The 24042-nt window shown below is 45.5% G+C and overlaps 1 long non-coding RNA gene across 1 annotated transcript; it reads left to right on the top strand.

Annotated features, from left to right (window-relative positions):
• The first annotated feature begins 12197 nt into the window (after positions 1-12197).
• Positions 12198-13293, top strand: LOC135086017 (uncharacterized). Its single transcript, XR_010260263.1, has 2 exons — positions 12198-12801; positions 13075-13293. It is a non-coding gene; the product is annotated as an uncharacterized LOC135086017 (long non-coding RNA).
• Positions 13294-24042: the final 10749 nt, after the last annotated feature.

Here is a 24042-nt window from a genome sequence, read left to right as displayed (position 1 = left end):
CATCGGAAAAGGCATGTTTGTATAATGAGTGTCCCATACTTCCGTCAAAGCCCCAGTTTTCCTTCCAGAACACATTGCAATTCTTTAAAAAAAAATTGGGTACAATATTGTACCTTTATGGCTGATTGGTAATATTCTGGCTAAAGTGTGCTGTAATAGGTCTTGAAAAGGTTCTCTCTGATTTTGTTCCATTCTCTAGGATTTGTACCCATTAGCGTTAAAATAGCCAATTTTCAAGGATTTTGGTTTGACTCTGCTCTTGGTTTGTAAATCCATTATGGGTTTATTCCTTTAGCGCTCTGCACCAAGTGCGGGAAGAGTAGGCGACCTGTAGCATTGCCGCGGTGTTAACCTCGACCGCCGCGGATGCCCGGAGCGGGCTGGCGGATTCGGCCTGGGTGTTGGCCGGCCGTTTGGCCTTGGGCGAACTGGTCGCCTTGGGCTTAGATTTGCGGGCTCGCTTGCCGGTCTTGCCGACTGGGATGAATTGCTCACTCGTAACCGATACCATATAATAATATGTTCTTATTCTTAATTAACTATTTTCTTTAATTATTAGGTGTTATCTTTATTATTTACACGTAAAAAGTGGTACATAAGTTTCGTCTTTTCTTATTGAATACAATCTTAACTTATTCCTCAGTAGGTAAATTATACACCACTACATTTTTATCGTTTCAGCTCATAATGACCTCTTGCAGTAACGGAAAACACAGTTGGGAGTCTCTACCACGTCAAATGCAAGGCACCCAAGCTCTTTTGAATGTCATCTCCTCATTAATAGACTCACTGAATGGATTTTCAGGGTTCGTTATCTTCCCTAAGTAGTTTTTCTTCTTATCAGTTTTTGCTAGTCTACGTTTCTCTCATTCAGGTGACACTTTGTACAATTCCATAAGTTTTCTCCCCCATCTTCTATTAATTGGACACTCAAGGACACGCCATCCCTTATGTTTGTAGCAAACTTTCATTCTCCAGATCCGTTTACAAGCAGCAACACCTATTCTAAGCCTAGCTGTTGCCCCCAAATGATTTATAACAAGCGTCTGTAACAAAGTGGAAGTCCCTTTTGAAATAGCATAAAGATCATCGTAAGGGCTTTTACCTTGCGGTCGGATACTTAGAACTTCTGTTCCGTATTGTGATACAAACTTTCCGTCTATATACCACGATGTATACAACGGTATACTCAGCGATTCCCTCCGGCAGGAAGGTTTTGTCAGGGCTAAGGTTTATTCCGGCTAGAGACAGATTTTGTTTGTTAAGTATACACATAATTTGTTTTTTCTGAGCTGTTAGACAAATACTTGGTGGTTGAATCATCGCTAGACCTCATGCACACAACCTTCATGACGTTCTGGCTCATGCAAGAATTCAATGGAATTAGTCCAACTGTAGTACTTGCAGCATTCAACATTCCCATTAACATGCCAGGACTAGACATGAAATACCTACTTGTTGTCAGGTATTATCTTTTGTGCGTTCATTCATTGAACCCATGTACTCTCTAGACCAATTAATTCTTGCATAGTTGGTGTCATTCTTAACTATAGGACCAGGTCCAATTTGAAACATCTTCCATGCTTGGAATAGATGTCCATATTTGCAAATAAGAAGAAATAGGCGTGCAGTTCTCTTTAACATAGGTATCAGATTTGCTACTCTTATTGAATCCTTGAACATGTAATGGTGCATCAAGAAAAATATGGCTGGAGCTAGACATTCATTCCATTTGGTTGCGTCTTCAGTCCCTTGCGACACATGAGTGGGAAATTCTGTGTCTAGTACTGTTGTTACTTCCATGTTTGAAGTGATTTTTGCCTTTTTCTCTTCGCCACCTATAGAGATTGTAGATCCAGTCAATCCTTTGGATAGCTCTAGATGGAATGCTTCGATTACATGCAGGAAAGGCCTAAAAAGCATAGTTGCTGAGGCAATTGCTCTCCGATCCTTCTTTCCTCTCTCTTTATGTTTTATATAAGAGGCAAAGCTTCCTACCAGGCGTTGCATCACTCTTCTAATATTTTCCTTCCCCTTAATGTTTTCCCTCACTATCTTTTTCTTTAACTTTATAATAGAACTCTTTAGTGTTGTTACTTGTTTTTGAGTCTATAGCATCTTCATCAATTTCTACTTCTTTTAATGTAAACACAATTATTTCCTCTTTGTCAAAACACTCTATTATTGTTTGTATCCAGTCTATCAAACTGAAGCAATCTCTTGATGTGTTTAAAATTCAAGAACTCAAACGCGGTCTCATAAGCTTGTGCAGCTCAGCAGTTACATTTTGTTCTCTAAATGGACAAAAAGTTTGCCTTCCTTGTGTCAAAAGGACGACGCCGCGACGGTGCTTTTTGCGAAAGGCAAATAATTTGTCTGTATAGTATACATACAAACATATTCTCCTTAGTAAAATATACATCTCCTACCGATAATAAAATACCTTTTTACGAAGTGCGAGTAATTCTCTCATGAATTCGCATATCACTGATCTCCTTTTTTAATGGATGAAACATGCTTCCAGAATTCATCAGGTGTAGGATCCACATTTTTTCCGTGAAATTAAATGTCGTTTCTTAATAATCTCCATTCTCGGTCCAATTCGGTCATTTGTTCCAGGACGTCTTGTCTTAAACAAAGACTAGGGGTGAATCTGACAGTCCGCCCGGTGTTCGACTGCGAATCGGGAAGGAGAGGGAAAGGCCGCGAATTTGCGGGCCCTCTTAGGTCGCCTGACAGTGGTGATAGTCACATGTGGTGGCTACGAGACTATTTTCTTCAGCATCGGAAAAGGCATGTTTGTATAATGAGTGTCCCATACTTCCGTCAAAGCCCCAGTTTTCCTTCCAGAACACATTGCAATTCTTTAAAAAAAAATTGGGTACAATATTGTACCTTTATGGCTGATTGGTAATATTCTGGCTAAAGTGTGCTGTAATAGGTCTTGAAAAGGTTCTCTCTGATTTTGTTCCATTCTCTAGGATTTGTACCCATTAGCGTTAAAATAGCCAATTTTCAAGGATTTTGGTTTGACTCTGCTCTTGGTTTGTAAATCCATTATGGGTTTATTCCTTTAGCGCTCTGCACCAAGTGCGGGAAGAGTAGGCGACCTGTAGCATTGCCGCGGTGTTAACCTCGACCGCCGCGGATGCCCGGAGCGGGCTGGCGGATTCGGCCTGGGTGTTGGCCGGCCGTTTGGCCTTGGGCGAACTGGTCGCCTTGGGCTTAGATTTGCGGGCTCGCTTGCCGGTCTTGCCGACTGGGATGAATTGCTCACTCGTAACCGATACCATATAATAATATGTTCTTATTCTTAATTAACTATTTTCTTTAATTATTAGGTGTTATCTTTATTATTTACACGTAAAAAGTGGTACATAAGTTTCGTCTTTTCTTATTGAATACAATCTTAACTTATTCCTCAGTAGGTAAATTATACACCACTACATTTTTATCGTTTCAGCTCATAATGACCTCTTGCAGTAACGGAAAACACAGTTGGGAGTCTCTACCACGTCAAATGCAAGGCACCCAAGCTCTTTTGAATGTCATCTCCTCATTAATAGACTCACTGAATGGATTTTCAGGGTTCGTTATCTTCCCTAAGTAGTTTTTCTTCTTATCAGTTTTTGCTAGTCTACGTTTCTCTCATTCAGGTGACACTTTGTACAATTCCATAAGTTTTCTCCCCCATCTTCTATTAATTGGACACTCAAGGACACGCCATCCCTTATGTTTGTAGCAAACTTTCATTCTCCAGATCCGTTTACAAGCAGCAACACCTATTCTAAGCCTAGCTGTTGCCCCCAAATGATTTATAACAAGCGTCTGTAACAAAGTGGAAGTCCCTTTTGAAATAGCATAAAGATCATCGTAAGGGCTTTTACCTTGCGGTCGGATACTTAGAACTTCTGTTCCGTATTGTGATACAAACTTTCCGTCTATATACCACGATGTATACAACGGTATACTCAGCGATTCCCTCCGGCAGGAAGGTTTTGTCAGGGCTAAGGTTTATTCCGGCTAGAGACAGATTTTGTTTGTTAAGTATACACATAATTTGTTTTTTCTGAGCTGTTAGACAAATACTTGGTGGTTGAATCATCGCTAGACCTCATGCACACAACCTTCATGACGTTCTGGCTCATGCAAGAATTCAATGGAATTAGTCCAACTGTAGTACTTGCAGCATTCAACATTCCCATTAACATGCCAGGACTAGACATGAAATACCTACTTGTTGTCAGGTATTATCTTTTGTGCGTTCATTCATTGAACCCATGTACTCTCTAGACCAATTAATTCTTGCATAGTTGGTGTCATTCTTAACTATAGGACCAGGTCCAATTTGAAACATCTTCCATGCTTGGAATAGATGTCCATATTTGCAAATAAGAAGAAATAGGCGTGCAGTTCTCTTTAACATAGGTATCAGATTTGCTACTCTTATTGAATCCTTGAACATGTAATGGTGCATCAAGAAAAATATGGCTGGAGCTAGACATTCATTCCATTTGGTTGCGTCTTCAGTCCCTTGCGACACATGAGTGGGAAATTCTGTGTCTAGTACTGTTGTTACTTCCATGTTTGAAGTGATTTTTGCCTTTTTCTCTTCGCCACCTATAGAGATTGTAGATCCAGTCAATCCTTTGGATAGCTCTAGATGGAATGCTTCGATTACATGCAGGAAAGGCCTAAAAAGCATAGTTGCTGAGGCAATTGCTCTCCGATCCTTCTTTCCTCTCTCTTTATGTTTTATATAAGAGGCAAAGCTTCCTACCAGGCGTTGCATCACTCTTCTAATATTTTCCTTCCCCTTAATGTTTTCCCTCACTATCTTTTTCTTTAACTTTATAATAGAACTCTTTAGTGTTGTTACTTGTTTTTGAGTCTATAGCATCTTCATCAATTTCTACTTCTTTTAATGTAAACACAATTATTTCCTCTTTGTCAAAACACTCTATTATTGTTTGTATCCAGTCTATCAAACTGAAGCAATCTCTTGATGTGTTTAAAATTCAAGAACTCAAACGCGGTCTCATAAGCTTGTGCAGCTCAGCAGTTACATTTTGTTCTCTAAATGGACAAAAAGTTTGCCTTCCTTGTGTCAAAAGGACGACGCCGCGACGGTGCTTTTTGCGAAAGGCAAATAATTTGTCTGTATAGTATACATACAAACATATTCTCCTTAGTAAAATATACATCTCCTACCGATAATAAAATACCTTTTTACGAAGTGCGAGTAATTCTCTCATGAATTCGCATATCACTGATCTCCTTTTTTAATGGATGAAACATGCTTCCAGAATTCATCAGGTGTAGGATCCACATTTTTTCCGTGAAATTAAATGTCGTTTCTTAATAATCTCCATTCTCGGTCCAATTCGGTCATTTGTTCCAGGACGTCTTGTCTTAAACAAAGACTAGGGGTGAATCTGACAGTCCGCCCGGTGTTCGACTGCGAATCGGGAAGGAGAGGGAAAGGCCGCGAATTTGCGGGCCCTCTTAGGTCGCCTGACAGTGGTGATAGTCACATGTGGTGGCTACGAGACTATTTTCTTCAGCATCGGAAAAGGCATGTTTGTATAATGAGTGTCCCATACTTCCGTCAAAGCCCCAGTTTTCCTTCCAGAACACATTGCAATTCTTTGAGAAATTTAAAATCTGCAATTCTTTGAGAAATTTAAAATCTTCATCGCTGATTGGTAATATTCTGGTAAAAGTGTGCTGTAATAGGTCTTGAAAAGGATATCTCTGATTTTGTTCCATTCTCTAGGATTTGTACCCATTAGCGTTAAAATAGTCAATTTTCAAGGATTTTGGTTTGACTCTGCTCTTGGTTTGTAAATCCATTATGGGTTTATTCCTTTAGCGCTCTGCACCAAGTGCGGGAAGAGTAGGCGACCTGTAGCATTGCCGCGGTGTTAACCTCGACCGCCGCGGATGCCCGGAGCGGGCTGGCGGATTCGGCCTGGGTGTTGGCCGGCCGTTTGGCCTTGGGCGAACTGGTCGCCTTGGGCTTAGATTTGCGGGCTCGCTTGCCGGTCTTGCCGACTGGGATGAATTGCTCACTCGTAACCGATACCATATAATAATATGTTCTTATTCTTAATTAACTATTTTCTTTAATTATTAGGTGTTCTCTTTATTATTTACACGTAAAAAGTGGTACATAAGTTTCGTCTTTTCTTATTTAATACAATCTTAACTTATTCCTCAGTAGGTAAATTATACACCACTACATTTTTATCGTTTCAGCTCATAATGACCTCTTGCAGTAACGGAAAACACAGTTGGGAGTCTCTACCACGTCAAGTGCAAGGCACCCAAGCTCTTTTGAATGTCATCTCCTCATTAATAGACTCACTGAATGGATTTTCAGGGTTCGTTATCTTCCCTAAGTAGTTTTTCTTCTTATCAGTTTTTGCTAATCTACGTTTCTCTCATTCAGGTGACACTTTGTACAATTCCATAAGTTTTCTCCCCCATCTTCTATTAATTGGACACTCAAGGACACGCCATCCCTTATGTTTGTAGCAAACTTTCATTCTCCAGATCCGTTTACAAGCAGCAACACCTATTCTAAGCCTAGCTGTTGCCCCCAAATGATTTATAACAAGCGTCTGTAACAAAGTGGAAGTCCCTTTTGAAATAGCATAAAGATCATCGTAAGGGCTTTTACCTTGCGGTCGGATACTTAGAACTTCTGTTCCGTATTGTGATACAAACTTTCCGTCTATATACCACGATGTATACAACGGTATACTCAGCGATTCCCTCCGGCAGGAAGGTTTTGTCAGGGCTAAGGTTTATTCCGGCTAGAGACAGATTTTGTTTGTTAAGTATACACATAATTTGTTTTTTTCTGAGCTGTTAGACAAATACTTGGTGGTTGAATCATCGCTAGACCTCATGCACACAACCTTCATGACGTTCTGGCTCATGCAAAAATTCAATGGAATTAGTCCAACTGTAGTACTTGCAGCATTCAACATTCCCATTAACATGCCAGGACTAGACATGAAATACCTACTTGTTGTCAGGTATTATCTTTTGTGCGTTCATTCATTGAACCCATGTACTCTCTAGACCAATTAATTCTTGCATAGTTGGTGTCATTCTTAACTATAGGACCAGGTCCAATTTGAAACATCTTCCATGCTTGGAATAGATGTCCATATTTGCAAATAAGAAGAAATAGGCGTGCAGTTCTCTTTAACATAGGTATCAGATTTGCTACTCTTATTGAATCCTTGAACATGTAATGGTGCATCAAGAAAAATATGGCTGGAGCTAGACATTCATTCCATTTGGTTGCGTCTTCAGTCCCTTGCGACACATGAGTGGGAAATTCTGTGTCTAGTACTGTTGTTACTTCCATGTTTGAAGTGATTTTTGCCTTTTTCTCTTCGCCACCTATAGAGATTGTAGATCCAGTCAATCCTTTGGATAGCTCTAGATGGAATGCTTCGATTACATGCAGGAAAGGCCTAAAAAGCATAGTTGCTGAGGCAATTGCTCTCCGATCCTTCTTTCCTCTCTCTTTATGTTTTATATAAGAGGCAAAGCTTCCTACCAGGCGTTGCATCACTCTTCTAATATTTTCCTTCCCCTTAATGTTTTCCCTCACTATCTTTTTCTTTAACTTTATAATAGAACTCTTTAGTGTTGTTACTTGTTTTTGAGTCTATAGCATCTTCATCAATTTCTACTTCTTTTAATGTAAACACAATTATTTCCTCTTTGTCAAAACACTCTATTATTGTTTGTATCCAGTCTATCAAACTGAAGCAATCTCTTGATGTGTTTAAAATTCAAGAACTCAAACGCGGTCTCATAAGCTTGTGCAGCTCAGCAGTTACATTTTGTTCTCTAAATGGACATAAAGTTTGCCTTCCTTGTGGCAAAAGGACCACGCCGCGACGGTGCTTTTTGCGAAAGGCAAATAATTTGTCTGTATAGTATACATACAAACATATTCTCCTTAGTAAAATATACATCTCCTACCGATAATAAAATACCTTTTTACGAAGTGCGAGTAATTCTCTCATGAATTCGCATATCACTGATCTCCTTTTTTAATGGATGAAACATGCTTCCAGAATTCATCAGGTGTAGGATCCACATTTTTTCCGTGAAATTAAATGTCGTTTCTTAATAATCTCCATTCTCGGTCCAATTCGGTCATTTGTTCCAGGACGTCTTGTCTTAAACAAAGACTAGGGGTGAATCTGACAGTCCGCCCGGTGTTCGACTGCGAATCGGGAAGGAGAGGGAAAGGCCGCGAATTTGCGGGCCCTCTTAGGTCGACTGACAGTGGTGATAGTCACATGTGGTGGCTACGAGACTATTTTCTTCAGCATCGGAAAAGGCATGTTTGTATAATGATTGTCCCATACTTCCGTCAAAGCCCCAGTTTTTGTTCTGGAAGGAACACATTGTAATTCTTTGAGAAATTGAAAATGTTCATCGCTGATTGGTAATATTCTGGTAAAAGTGTGCTGTAATAGGTCTTGAAAAGGATATCCAATCACGCGATCTGCGGCGGGAAGGCGCTAATGCGTGAAGTGCCCGTGCCCAAAGATTAAGAAAAATTTTGTTTGAAAAGCAACCATAGTGCCTAGAAAATATAGCTATCACATTCATACTTAAGCATTATTACTTTCGTGCGAAAGAAACAGAACTATATTTTTTAAATGACAAGGTCCCGAACTTGCACAAGTGAAGATCACTTTAGAGCTTCGTGATGCACGTGGGCTCCCGCCGCATATCGCTTGAGAGGATCTCTCTAATTTTGTTCCATTCTCTAGAATTTGTACCCATTAGCGTTAAAATAGCCAATTTTCAAGGCAATCGGTTTGACTTCGCTCTTATTTCTTAAATCCATTATGGGTTTACTCTGAAATATTTGAGGGCTCTACACAAAGTGCGGGAAGAGCAGGCGACCTGCAGCATTGCCATTGCGGTGTTAGTTAACCTCGACCGCCTGTCAGTGTCTCCACTACTCTTTCTACTTCGTCGAAGTCGATCTCATTGAAAAATCTACTTAACAAGTCGATTTTGAAACCGTCGCTAGAGGGGGAGGGTTGGATGTGGGACCGAAACCGGTGCCTTAGGGACCTGCATTTTACATTACACCCAGGCACTTGACGCACCTAGGCATGCCGCTTGTGTGGGACCTCCACACGAATGCCGGAAAGTTGGCACAGAGTTTTTATACTAAACACTGCCTTTCCGGCGTCCGTCCGTTCGAGAATGGCTAGAACCATGTCGTATGGTTCAGCATGGCGGCCCCGGTACATTCGATGTACCTCGAGGGCGGGAAGGTTTTGGCTTTTTAGATCTGCCAAGATCTGCGAGGTTTGAAGCTCGCGAGGGATACCGCGTATGATCACGCGCAGAAGTCGCTCCTCTGGGAGCGCGTAGGTGTGAAAACCTACCTTCATGCTTTTCAACATGGTGGTAAGAGATCTATGATCTCGGGAGGTTTGAACCTGCACCTTGATACCCTGAGGCGTGGTGCGGGCGGAGAGGTTAACGCCGGTAGCGGCGCACCTTTTAGAGACGTTGACCCACTTGTCCTTGTCCTGTATGAACAAGGGGGGTGGGGGGCGAGTCCTCGTTAGTGAGGGGAGAGCGGGGGCGAGCTGGGTCAGCCGGATGGGCTTCCCGAAGCTGGGCGATCTCTTCCGAGAGTGATTCAATCACCCCCGGGAATCTTCAGGCCTGCGCTCCGATGAGCCTGACCACAAGGTCGGACGGCGCCATCGCTCGCCCGACCAACAGCTGTGTAATTTATAAACGAACTTACTCTGGTTCGCTCGTGTCACGTTCTGCACAGAAGAACCAGGAAGAAACTGTGCGGCGGTCGTGCCTACTCTTGGCCTACTTTCGGTCCCCGGGTGGGATTACCCGGGGGTGAGTGCTTTGAATACCTTCCCGCGGGGTAGCGGGAAGGGTGAGTCCTGAGGTGAGCCCTAAGCTTGTAAGCCTCTTGCCGATCTCAATGTGCAAGAGGGGCCCTAACAGCCTCGAATGTAGAGGGTAGCTTCCAGCCGGAGCCTTTAGCGCCCAAACAACACCCGAGGAATGGGATAGAAGGAGAGGGGAGGGAGACGGTCAGGCTCGACTAGGAGATCCCCCTAGGCCGGTGGTCCTGACCCCGTCCGATTTCAACTTAGTTCTGAAGGGATTAAGTCTGCGATATCGGGTCAACGCCCACTAAGCTTCGTTAACACCGCGAGGTATCCGCTTAGCGACCACTATAAAGAGTGGATTTGACAAACCGCGACGCGTTCGAATCCGCGTGCCCCGCCCGCGTTATTGTAAAAACAACTCATGCGAACACACGCTCAGAAACGGGAAGCCTAGAACCGCCTTGAGGAAGGCAGACAATCTGGGCAAGGACGCAGCGGCTCGCAACAGTATGAAACGCGCACAAATCCGGCTCCAGGAAATTAAAATCCAAAAAACAAAAATTTAAAATTGTAGTTTTTGCATCGTCGATGCTACTGCCTGCGGCGTAGGTTTATTAAATAGTTAGGTACTCACAGTCAGTGTGCCGGGCGGTATGGGGTTGCAACCCTGTGCGGACCCTTGATACCGTACGCCGACACGGCGCGATGCGGGGTGCAGCGCGAGCGGGAGAGCGAGACGAAGGGGGCGGGGAGCGCAGAAATAATAACTCGGTTGTGGTTGAGACTGTAACCGGTTCCTCGGAGCAGTGGAGAGAGCTTGGTGTTGTAGCTTGTTGAGGAGAAAACGCGGAACTGTCGGTGCCCGGATGGCATCCCGATATTTATTCGTTCTCATTAGAGTGAGAAAACCTAGTTGCCTCTCGCTCTAATGAGACAGCAAATCTATTGCCCTCTCTTTCTAATTTAGACCCCCCCTGGGCGGCAATACCGTATAGAGAGCCTGTTTTTTATCTATTCGGTGTCCTATTTTTTCATTACGACCTTGACCTATTTCTTATCAGAATCTAATTAGCTCTTCCACTATTCTTTGGAATCTATGTTATTTATTTTCAGGTAAACTATCCCATATCTTTAGACAGGTAAATAAAGGTACACAGGTACAGGGTTAATTACAAATTAAGAATTTGTACACGAAATAGGGCTCATTTGGCCACACTATTTTACATTCAGCGCCTTTATGGCTAATTACGATTATCACCAATTAAAAGTAAATAACTATAAAGATCTACACATAATTATCTTTCTAATGTACATATTATAAATACGACTCGACATACATAACTATGCGAAATTACATGTTTAATCGATATACATAAAACAAAGGGCTATCAAATTATACATTTCTTTGGTTTTCTAAAATAAACTATGATTTATACATCTCCAACGTCCCACATACGCCTATTAATCAGTAATTAAGGACTCGACACATTACTAATTGAGAACTAACTGAGAACCAACTAAGAGAAAGTGGACTGTATTACGAAATTATCGAAATTTAACTATACTATTTAACTATATCAACGAAATAAAAAACGATACAAAATTGAAACAAAACGAAAACTATTTACAACTATTTAAGTTTCTATTCGGGGCCGTCCGTCGTGCACACATAGGTTGGGCCATTTTTGGACATCTTTCCGGGCGTTGCCAAGGTGGATACTGCAGGGCTATAGGCTGTTCAATTTATCATGGCAGAGTAGGTCACCTTGATAACCACCCGTTAGGGGATTAGTTTGTGAACCTTCGAGGGTATTGCACGATTCAAGGGGGGGACAAATAAAAGCTTCATAAGAGGGGTAGCTTCAAACAAAACTGAAATGAAGAAAAATCAACATACAAATACTGGGACCAATTACAATGTTCTGCAACCAAAGGTATCTGTTAAAAATATTCAATCGACATCATCACTCAGTACGAACAATATAAGCTTGAAATGTTCAACACCACTGACAACATAGACAAAAACTGTAAATCCACCTGATCAATCTAAAGATGTGTCGTTATGGGTTTCTGAAATAACGAAACGCGACGGTTTTTGAATCACGAATAACGTTTTCAAAACTAGTTTTTTTTTAACGAAGTTATTTCCACAACTCTCAAGCAAGCGTGATAATAGGTGTTTGGTTAGCTGTAAGAGTCACACAGGAACTTCTGTCCTACAAAATAAGACTCAAAATTGATAGTTTTTGCGCTATCAAGCTTTGAAACATGTCCTGTAGGCCTAAGATGCGCGCATCGACAATGACATGATATGATAAGACAATTTTCGATCACGTAGATAATTTTATCATTTTCCCTAACATGGGACCATCGATAGAAAAGTCTATCGACCGCTATCGCGTGATAACCGAATTGTTGCCATATTAAGAAAAAATTGCGTTATTATGTTGGCCAACCTTGAAATATTTTAGCTCATTCGTTCAATCTCGTTCATTTCTGCTACTAATTCGGCTAAAAACACATATCTTAAAGCAGTGAGAACGTCATTAAAAAAAAGTTATGTCAATTTTGTTGACATTACATGACTGCTTGATTGTATTTGTTTGTGTTTTTAAAATTGTATTTTTATGTTTCCAGTCTTATTTTTAATATTTCTAAAGTACGGAAAATATCAAACGAAGAGATAACCAAGTTAAAGAAAAACAATGAAGAATTCCTAATCATACCGATAGTATTAAAGAATGAAGTCTTCAAAATTAACAGAATAACCGAACTCCACTACCTACCCCATAATGCGAGGTTTACAGTAATTATTCAACCTACATGAAGCAGTCAGAAAGTTTATTGAGATTTGAGAAATAAAGTTACACTCATAAGTAGCAAAGTAAGTACCTAAAGTCTAAAATATTAGCTATACTCCGCAGATCTTGATTTTCATAAGTAACAGCACCGGAGAAAAGGAAAAATATCTTTATTCCTACAAATAAGCTTTCATCTTCTTTCCTATATTTATTTCACATAGTTCTTTCACCGTGTAAATACTGTGATCAATATTTTGTATGTAAACTTAAAATACAAATAGGATTAAGTAAATGTTACTGTTTATGTAATTGTAATATTTATAATTGTGTTTAAATAATATTCTTTCTTTTTTCAGACAGTGGATGAAGAAGTGTGGGATTATGAGTGATTATTTCATTCTAAAGCAGACATAATCAAGTCTTGCTCACTATCATGAAAATTTACAATAACAATCAGCAAGAAAAACTTCAAGGGTACTGGCTAGGCTAACCAATTCATGGAATTCTGTTTGTATTTGAAATTATAAATAGCTATTGTAAAACAAAAGTTTTCCAAATAAAGATTTTGTAAATAATGGTTGAATTATTTTGAAATTACACTGCAATAATGAATTTATTGCCTGCGTCCAGCGCCTTTCTGCTACCATTATGATGTCGTCGGTCCACCTTGTGGGTGGACGTCCCACGCTGCGTATTCCGGTACCCGGCCTCCACCCTAGAACCTTGCTGCCCCATCGGGCAACATGGAAAGCATTGGGGGAGGCCTAAGTTCAGCAGTGGACGTCCTATCAATGGCTGAGATGATGATGAATTTATTATAATGGAATAAATTGTACAAGATTATCATCCTGTCACATTTAAGCCCTTAAAAAAGACCACATGGAGGAATTAGATTGATAGTAATGTGGAATGTATGTATGGTATCACCATCAAGTTATAAAATTAGTAAAATTCATTTATTCTCATTGTTATTATAGCAAGTTTGATTACACATCCCACCCAATGCTAATTTCTGACAATGACCTTGCCACTGTTTGATGTAGACACAAGAAGCTCGGTCACCACATTCCGCCCCATTTTCAATAATTTTACAAGATTATGTACAGATGACAGTAGGTACTTAAATCAAGCTAAACACTGTGGGGTATCTCACGACATTTGCAACTTAATATGTATTGTCTGATGTACTGTTGACTGCCTACCTAAGTAGGTAAGTAATGGTTATTTTACAAGGTAGGTAATGTAATAATTAATATGTGGGTGGGACTGTGGGAGCACTAAGATTTTGCAGCTAGCGATTATAAACTGTCGCAAGATTCGCCTCACACTGATAAACTCTTGAACTAGAACTCAATCTCCACCTAGAAGTAAAAGTATCACAAAGGTGCTAGATTCCTTTCTTTGAATTTTACTAGCCTCAAATTAGTCGTAAAATGTCATTTACCATTATAAATGATAAATAAATAGAGTTAAAGTAGCTTGCAAAAAAGTTAATCTCCTATCGTCTTGCTATCGTGGGCAAGGATCGAGGACGATAAAAACACCACATCCTATCCTATCGTGATGTCAAAATATGATATAGTTAGCGCTTCATGTTAGGGCTTGCCAGGTTTATCACAAAAAAAAAAACAAATCTATCACTATCACATTTTGACAGATGACATGATAATTTTCGGGGTGCCATGTTAGCGCCGGTAGATAAAACGATATAGTGACGTCAAAATCGATATAACGCCGCGATAGCAGTTTATCACGGCGCGCATCTTAGCCCTGCTGGACCCTTTTTTTTGCTCGACCTGCTGCTTGTCTTCAAAGCCTGACATCTAGGAACATGTAGACTCCTAATGTGGTGTTTTTTCAACACTCCCTAGTCGTGTCACCAACCCATCTCTTATTTTTAGTGTGTGTGCGCTGTGGCCGCTGGACTCAAGGTTTTCATCACTTAACGGTGACAAATGCTCCGTTATCAATTTGTCACATATTTTTACTAAGCACCTTGAAAACGTGGGAAAACAAACGTTGGAACGTGGAGTTCCACCTGGTAGGCATGTCCTGCCTTAACTTCCGTGGTATGGCAGCCTCGTTTTCATTCTTCTGATATTTTAATAGCCATTCCGTAGCTTGTTATGACAATTATGGAGCCAACGGTTACATATTTCTCAGCGCTCATGGCTGAAGTGACATCATCAAAAGGCTTCAGTACCATTAGTAATTGTTCCAGAAGTGTCCACTCCTCTACACTAAGTATGGGCAAATCTTTGCCTATTACCGCTGCCGTTGCCTTCACTGCCGATTCTACCTCCACGAATCGGTCATGTGGAACGTGGAGTTCCACCTGGTAGGCATGTCCTGCTTTAACTTCCGTGGTATGGCAGCCTCGTTTTCATTCTTCTGATATTTTAATAGCCGTTCCGTAGCTTGAGGGATTTTCTTAAAAAAATGGACAATGCATTTGACTTTTTCAATTGTGTCCTGCACGACTCTTAAGGGCATGCTGTACTGTTAAATTGAGCGTATGCCCATAACAGCCGAAATGTCTCCACCCCACATCTAATAGCACTCGTTGGACATTGGCGGCATTATCTGATAACAAAAGGACATCATCCATTTTGGTCCAAAATCAAAAGTGCCGGCCAAAAAATAAAAGTGCTGTATTCTGATAGAATATTAGTTCTAAAAATATATGAAACGACTGACTTTGATCTCAAATACTACGACGCACAGTGGTGCTACAGCTTTGGTGTCATAGTAACAAATGCTAAGGCGGACGTATTCTGTCAGTATACAGTACTTTTTTTTTATTGGCCGACATTTTTGATTTTGAACAAAAAATGTATGAATCGTCGATGAATTTTAGATCTCAAATACTCGACGCACAGTGGTGCTGCAGCTTTGGTGCCATAGTAACAAATGCTAAGGCGGACGTATTCTGTCAGAATACAGCCCTTTTTTTTTATTGGCCGACACTTTTGATTTTGAACAAAAAATGTATGAATAGTCGATGACTTTTAGATCTCAAATACTCGACGCACAGTGGAGCTACGGCTTTGGTGCCATAGTAACAAATGCTAAGGCAGACGTATTCTGTCAGAATACAGCACTTTTTTTTGTTGGCCGGCACTTTTGATTTTGGACCAAAAATATATGAAACGTGGATGATGTCCTTTATTTTATCTGTGATAATATTTCTATCTGTTGTCGATTGAATGAGGAAATCTTTAATATTCTCACTTGTGTGCCTCTCAGGAAAGTGTTCACAAGAATATAGTAATTTACACTACTTGAAAACTATTTAAAGTGTCATAACGAAACGGGAAAGACTTACTTAAGAGTGAATTCAGCTTAGCTTCAGAGCGTTGTGAAAACAAACGTCTTGAATAACGAAGAAATTCTAACGTTGTATGACGTTAAGAAAATAACTAGTTTAGGCGTTTCTGGATAACGAGTGATCACTGGTCAGGCTAATCACTCGTTTAATAACCGGTTATAACGAATAACGCCCATCGCTAGATCAGTCTGTCACTTCCGAAAACATCTCAACACCAGCACCAATTTCCAATGACTTCCTGACATTTACAAAACACAACAATTCGATTTAGTCGATTCGAGATTCTTTGACGTCTTCCGCGTGGACCGCTATCCCCCTGTGCTCCACTCGTAGACTCGTAGGGGAGCAGGTCAAGTCAACTCATCTCGCTGTACGAGCACTGCTACGCCTCTGTAGTCGTCCCTGGAATACACAGGAACATATCTTGAATGTCAGCTGGGACGGCGACGGTCCGGACAGCTGGTGGTCGTTGAACGAAGTTCCCTTTGTGCGAGCGGCGGCGTCGATCACGGGTCTCACCTTCCTGGGCTTGACTGAATGCAGCACCGGGAAGTGAGGCAAGTACCAGGTTCGTTCGGTGGTCGATGACGTGACGACGATCCAACTTTCGTTCGGTGCTGTAGAGACGCGTCAAAGCGTGGTCGTAATTGTGTTAGGAACTTTAAGGCGGTCGGTGTTCCAGAGTAGGGCTGTCTCATAAGCCTGATGTCGGCAGCTTGACTGTTCTGTTCTCCAAAATTCGAAGCCGTGCGCTCTTAATTGGCTAACAGGAGCTTCCAGTTGTCTTGTCCTATTAAAATTGTGGGCCACAATTTTAATAGGACAAGACTCACTCGCTCCGCGATGTCTCGTAGGTGTCGATATCTCGATAAATCTTAATCGATGTACTGGGCCGCCAGCTTCAGGTTCTTAATGGTGCGGCCTCGCAGGGAGTGCTCCTCCTCCTGGCCTCTCAGCAAGTCGCACGTGGCGCGAGTTGGTGCGGGTAACGCGGGCCCCCGCTATCGCTTCGATGTTTAGCGGATCTATGGGGCCTGTAGCGCCTACGCGCTTTGCCAGATCTTCATCTATTAGAGTAACCGTCATGTAGAAGAGCGAAGGTATCGATTTTGGCTTTGCAGCCCACCACTGTCACAGGTAAAATCTTCATAAAACTTACGATTGATTTCCTTGTTGAATGCGCTGCTGTCAGTCTCGCTTTTGTCGGCTAATACCTCTGCTCGTTTGAAGTGCAGCATTGGGTGGTGGGTCCTTTCGCAGCCACCTTCGCCGCACTGACGGTCCTCGCACTTGTGACCCTCTCCTGGGGTTCAGGCAGCGAAAGCATAGCCGATCTGACTTAGCGATGCTCCACTGCTCTCTATTACTTGCACGCACCAACTTCTTGCACTTTGTTGCACTGTGGTTCGGAAGGCTGCACACGGGGAATTTTTCGCTTCTGTCACTCTCACTCGTGTTGTTGTGGGCGCGCTGCGGCAGGTTGCGTGGCGCCGCGCGCTGCTGTTGCTAAATGTATTGTTATTAAGTGTTAAAATTATGAAAAAAATAATATTTTAAACGCTTGATTTTATATTCTGTTAGCTGTTAGATACAGATTGTGTGCTAATAACCGACAAAACATTTAAAATAGTACTTTTAATTAAATTTTTTCTTCAACAAAAGTAATATTGGAATCTTATGTAACAAGAAGATTTTTTACTTCTATTAAATATTTATGTTAAGTTTATTCTTTTTATACGACTGGAAATCGAATGTATTAATATCAGTTTTACACATTTCTCTAGATAGTTTTCGAGACGCCCAGCGATCGGACGGTTCCTGGATGTGAAAGGAGCTTGTCTACTTTTTTGTAGTTAAACTCAGCGATTGACGAGAACTCTGGAAAGATAAATTGTTCCTCGACCTTTCTGGCCGGTTCGGGCGAGTAGCAGAGTATGTCACCTTGGTAACTATCCGTTCGGGGATTAGTTAGTAAACCTTCGATCTAGATCCAATAAAGAAAATCTTGGGTAGCTTCAAAGAAAACTAAAATGAATAAAAATCAACACAAATACTGATCAATTCTTCCAATAACAATGTTCTGCAATCTAAGGTATCTGTTAAAAATATTCAATCGACATCATCACCCAGTATGAACAATATAAGCTTGAAATGTTTAATACCACTGGCAACATTGACAAAAACTGTAACTCCACCTGTCACTTTCGAAAATATGTCAACTTCTTCTCAGTGCTGTGCAGACGCGTTAACGCGTGATCGTAGTTGTTGGGAAGTTCAAGGCGGTCGGCATTCCATAATAGGGCTGTCTCGTAGCCTGCTGTCGGCGGCTTCTTTGTTTTTCCGGTTAATATTGGAAGAATGCGCTCCTCCGGGGCGGCGCGCGTCTTCCTCAGCAGCACTCCCAACCCAACGACTCGATGGCGAAGTGCTTCTTCATCGCCTCTTCCAGGCGGTCTTCTGTTTCATTAAGTAGATACACATGGTGGATGGCGTGCCCCAGGCTTTCCCGGTATCACGGTGTACGTGATGCGACCGGCTCGCTCGCAGTTCCTCGACGAATTTCATGCGCTAGTAACAACTCCCAATTGTCGTGCTTCTTCATCGCCTCTTCCAGGCGGTCTGTTTCATTAAGTCGATACACATGGTGGACGACGGCGTGCCTCAGGCTTCCACGGTGTACGTGATGCGACCGGCTCGCTTCAGCTCCTCGACGAATTTCATGCGCTAGTAACAACTTCCAATTAGGATAGCTAGGGACAAGTAACCCACCACCACCCATGCCCATACCAACTGTCGTGGCGTCCAGATAATTGGTTTTACGTCAATAAAACCAGTCCGACGACATAAGCCTGACTTTTTCTTAAACCGTCACGACGACGACGGTTCACCAACCTTGCGGTTATACTGGCCGAATCGCGGAATTGCAGCTGCCAAAGGCAGATTGCACTCCACCGCGCCACACTTCTTGACTCCCTACAAGTTATTTAATCTACGTCCTTGTCCCTTCTGTGTAGTTCTCCCCCTTCTGGGGCCTGTACAACACACCATGTGCAGCGCTAGCGGTCCTCCTCCTATGCCAGCCGCAAATTCACGCAGCCTCCGAGGAGACAAGATCAGAGTACCAGGCGGGTCTCTCGGGTACGATTCCCTGAAGCAGAGCTTGCCGTATCGTATCCTTAAGAAAAAAATGTCATTGCTTATTATAAATAAGCACACCTGACCCTAACTGTACTTGCTTCCATGCTTGAAAAACAAATGGCATTTCCAAGCTTTTGACAAAATTTCGGAGTACTCATACAATTCAAACTTAGTCTGTGCATAGAGTGAAACATAGAATGGTGCATGAGGGCAAATTGTTGAGGGCCAAACACTCATTCCACTTAGTTGCGTCTTCAGTCCCTTGGCTGCTGAAAGCTGCAACTCCTGTCCATTCTTGTGCTCTCCATATTATTTGTTATTTTTGCTTTCTTTTCTTCTCCGATGGAGATTGTTGAGCCAGGAATCTTTTTTGCCAACTCCCAAGTGGAACGCCTCAACCACGTAAAGAAGAGGTTTCAACAACGTAGTGGCAATGCTCCGGCGCTATCGCTTCCGATTAGAAAGTGGTTCGCCGTCAGGCTTTCTTCATATTGGGATCTGCGGTGATGTGGGTAGGTGGACGCGAGTTTATAATATGCTCCACTTCGAGGAGGAGTGTGTGCTGGACTTCTCCTGGTGGTGATCTCTCCTTAGGCTCCCATGTTTGGATATCCAGGTTGGATGAATCTCCATGTGATTCCCTTCTTTGTGAGGCAGTCTCTTTTAATTCCCTGTTGGCCCCCACGAAGTTGGTTCCATTATCGCTGAAGATTCTTTAGCCTCCCTCTTGCGTGCAGCCATTTTTCGGAGGGATGCTGCAAACGTTCGGCCGGCAAGTCTCCGGTAGGTGGTACTTGAGGCTCCCCTTTGTGGACTCTGCACCATTGACACCCATGTGTGATCCATCATTACCAAAAATTCCAATATCTTACAGCTCACCAGTAGTCTCCAAATAATTTCTGCGTCACTTCGTTGATCACCGTCGAAGAGTTGCAATGGTAGAACTTCTTGTGATAATACCCTATGACGAGCAGGCAATCTGACTTTTCCCGTCGAGTATTATCGGGTTGGTCCGTCCTTTTCCCGAACCAATCTTCTTGGTGCGCGTCCTCAGCTTCAAGATCCGGCGTTGATCCAGGTAAACGTCGATCATCTTCAGTCGGCTAGATTTTTCCAGTGGCTTCTCCTTCCTTCAGAAGGGAATTCTCAAGGCAGCAAATCTCCTTTGCTTCTCTTGATGAGAGTGTAAAGAGATCATCCGTGCTGTCTGTGGGGTACGCCCCACGGGTTACTGGAGTTGCGCCTGGGAGTTGTTGAAGGCTCGAAGAAGAAGCGCCCGATGCAGGGATATCGCTGTCTCTCTCTCGCCGGTGTTCACGTAGCAGGGTAGCGGGGAGGGGGTGTATGGAAATAACAACCCCTTATTTCTTGAGTGGGCTTGTACTGGCTGCTGTTGGCTTCTAGGGACTTCTTGTTTCTTAGTTGTTACTTCGTAGCTATCTTCAAGTGGACTGTGTTTTTGGCTCGGACCACCGCTATATTTGGGCCCACCATGCCACTCTCCACTAGTGACGTCTACGCCTCAATCTAACGCCGTACCGCGTGCCTCCGTGCGACAAGGACGGAGCGAGTGCGAGCGAGACGCAGTACGGTGTGAGCGAGAGCCGCTAGTGGGAGCGAGACAACAATATGCTTGCTTTTTCTTTCGAAAAGGCAATACCGTAAAGCGATTACGGCTCTATTTCCGATATGTCTGTCTCTGTCCTCTGTCGGAGGGTGAGTACCTATTGCCTATCTATTCTAACTTCCTATTTTCCTACCTATTTGTCCCTTTCTAAATGAAGCCAACACCAACAACAAGTTATTTTATTTGCATACCAAATACAATTTACATAAGTTTAGTGCAAACAAATAACAAATCAACTATACAAAAATAACAAATACAAAAAGACACAAACAATAAAGACACGAAATAAAGACACAATAGAGTACAATACAAACAAAATGACTTAACACAATCTTACATGAATGTGAAGCGCGTCGTTGAGTGCCATTCCTCTTGTCTTCGCCGCCGCGTCGTGCACCATTCTAAATTTTCCCGGCTTCTGGGGATTGAAGACCGGGAAGCAGGGCAGGTACCACTTCTTGCTACTGCTGCTATCGGCGGGCTGCTTCCTGAGTTTTGTCGCGTTAGCAGCGGGTAGTCGTGCGCACGAGTGGCTCCGCGTAAAGCGTCGTAGACCTCCTGCCCGACTGCTACCCTCACGCGCCTCGATTCGCCGCGACGCTGCGACTGACTCCGCGCAAGCGTTGAGTCCCGCGCCGCGAAGAGCTATCTCGCTCTCGCACAATTGTTTGCCACCTACCCGCGATAAGACGCTTTTGTGTGTGAATTGTGCCAGTGCGTATCAGAATACCCGCGAAAGTGGATATTCGCCGCGAGCAGTGCCGCCCATCGAACTTTTCACCACCTACCCCCAACACACCAACAATGTCGGACGACGACGAATACTCGTACGAGTCGATCCCTCCGAGCCACGCAGCATACCGGCCTATCGGAAGGCCCACCCAAGCGCACTCCAGCGCCCACACCTCCGCCGCCACCGCTCGCGGCCAGCCCAGGCAGGCGAATGCCGCCGAGCCCCGCCCGGGGCCTGCCGCGGGAATCCAGGGAGATTGCCCAGGCCCGCTCCCGGGAGGCCGAGCCGGCCACCGCCGACCCAGAGGCTACCGGAACTCCTCGGAGGACGACGTGACGTCCGAGGAAAAGCGGCTCAGAGCCGGACCGTCACCGCCGCAACGGGCCTCCACGCCAGCCCCCCGGATATCTCCAGTGGAGAGGTACGTGCAGCCCCCTCGCTCACCAACGGCCTCCCCGGTGAGAGCCGACACCTCGCGCTCCACCCCGCACTCCGTCTCGCGCACCCCATCCAGGGGCAGCTCTCCGAGACCGATCGAGGGTAGGAGCGACGTTTACTACCCGCCTACCCACCGAACAAACTCCACAACGCCGACGTCGTACGAGGCGTTGCAGAGCCCGCAGCGGTCATACGCCGCCACCAGCACCGCTCCCTCCTCACCCCCGCCGCAACGGGACCCGGAGGTCGAGCAGACTGAAGCGGCCCCTGCGCCCCACCGAACCACCGAGCAGCACCAGCGCTCCTACCCGCCCATAGTGGTCGAGAGCCTGAGGAACTGGCCTCACCACTTCCGGAGCTTGTATGACAAGCTGGGCCATGCACCGAACGCGCGCCCCTACAAGTCCGGCGTGCGTTTTATCGCGCGCACGCCCGAGGAATATCGGGTGGTGCAGCGCCACCTGACGGAGGCAGCTGAGAGCGACCCAGGCCTACATTGGTTCAGCTACTCGCTGTCCTCCGAACTGCCCACCAAAGTGGCCATCAGAGGGCTCCCGGCGGCCACAGACCCCGCCGAAATCAAGCACGCTCTAGAAGAGCTGGGCTTCGAGGCCCAACACGTCCGCCCGATCCCACCGAAGCGAGGCCGCTCCGGCTGCCTGTACCACGCGCAGCTGGCGCGCCTCAACCGGCAGGAGCTCTCCCGCTTGTACGCGGTGACCGAGCTCCTGCACATGCCAGGAGTCGTCATCGAGGCCTGGCGCGGCCGCAGCGGGCCGGCGCAATGCCACCGCTGCCAGGCGTTCGGCCACTCGTCTGCCGGATGCCACCGCCCGCCTCGATGCGTGCGATGCGGGGAAGGGCACATCATTGCGGAGTGCCCCCACCCCCGCGACCGACCACCGCGCTGCGCCAACTGCGGCAGCGCGCACCCCGCCAACGACCGGCGCTGCCCCGTCTTCCGACGGGAGGCCCGCGCCCGAGGAGAGCGAGTGCCTCCTCCCTACCCGGACCGACCCGGCCCCGAGCAGGCGGGCACCCGCCCGCCGCCCGAGGCCCGCCGCCCCCCGGGCCCCGAGGCGCCAGGCGTCGCCCAGACGCCGGCCCCTCCCGCCTGCGGCCAGGAAGGCCGCACGGCCCCACCACCCGAGCGCCCTGCCGGCCGTCGCAGGCGCAGGCGCCGAGCCAGGCGCGGCACGAGCGCGGACGGGCCGGGCGACGCAGCCCCGCCCCCCGCCGCCGCCGCGCCCCGCTCGCGCGCGCCCACCCCGCACCCGGGGGCGACGCCCGGCGGCGCGCGCGCGGGGGCCGTCGAGCGCGAGTGGGGACTCGCCCCGGCCCCCGCAGGCGGCGCCGCCCGAGGCGTCCCGACGCCCGCAGCAGGGCCACCACCGGAGCGCGAGCGCACGGCGCAGCGGCAGGACCCGCGCTTGCTCGCTCGCGCCCTCCCCCCGGCGCCCCGGCCGGCCCCCCGCCCCGCCCCGCAGGCGGAAGCGGAAGAGTGGCCGCCGCTGCCGCCGCCCGAACGTGGGGCCCCCCGCGCCGCCCCTCCGGCGGAAGCGGACGAGTGGCCCCCGCTACCGCCACCCGAGCACCTGGCCGACCCCACCTCCTTCGTGCGCCAAGCGACGGACACGATCGTCCAGGTCCTGTCCGACCTGGCGTACGGAGAGGAAGACCTGCGGGAGACGGCGCAGCGTAACCTTGCGCTGCTCCGCCAGAGGTTCAACCTGGAGTAGGAATCTCCCCTGGCGCCTCGCTCGCCCGCCTGCTCGCTGGTAGCTCACTGGGCCTCGACGAACGTCGACTCACCCGGTGGGTTGTACCGCGCCGAGGGCGGGCCCAGGGCGCTAGGGTGGAGACTAACGCCTCGCAATGAGGCGAACACAGCCACCGGACGGAAGAGTCTGCCCGAGAAGAAGCCCGGGTAATGAGCGTAAAGCTCGAGACCCGCACCGGCCTAACAAGCCGAAGAAGCCAGGATGATGATCGGCGGGCGCGAGCTCTGCATAGCCTTTCTCCACCAGGGCCTTCATTTGTTTAATGACTTTGCCCTTGAC

Source organism: Ostrinia nubilalis, chromosome 30 (genome assembly GCF_963855985.1).
Source record: "Ostrinia nubilalis chromosome 30, ilOstNubi1.1, whole genome shotgun sequence".
NCBI classification, from domain to species: Eukaryota; Metazoa; Arthropoda; class Insecta; order Lepidoptera; family Crambidae; genus Ostrinia; species Ostrinia nubilalis.
Note: the sequence above shows the minus strand (reverse complement) of the source record. Positions and strands in the feature narration are given on the sequence as shown.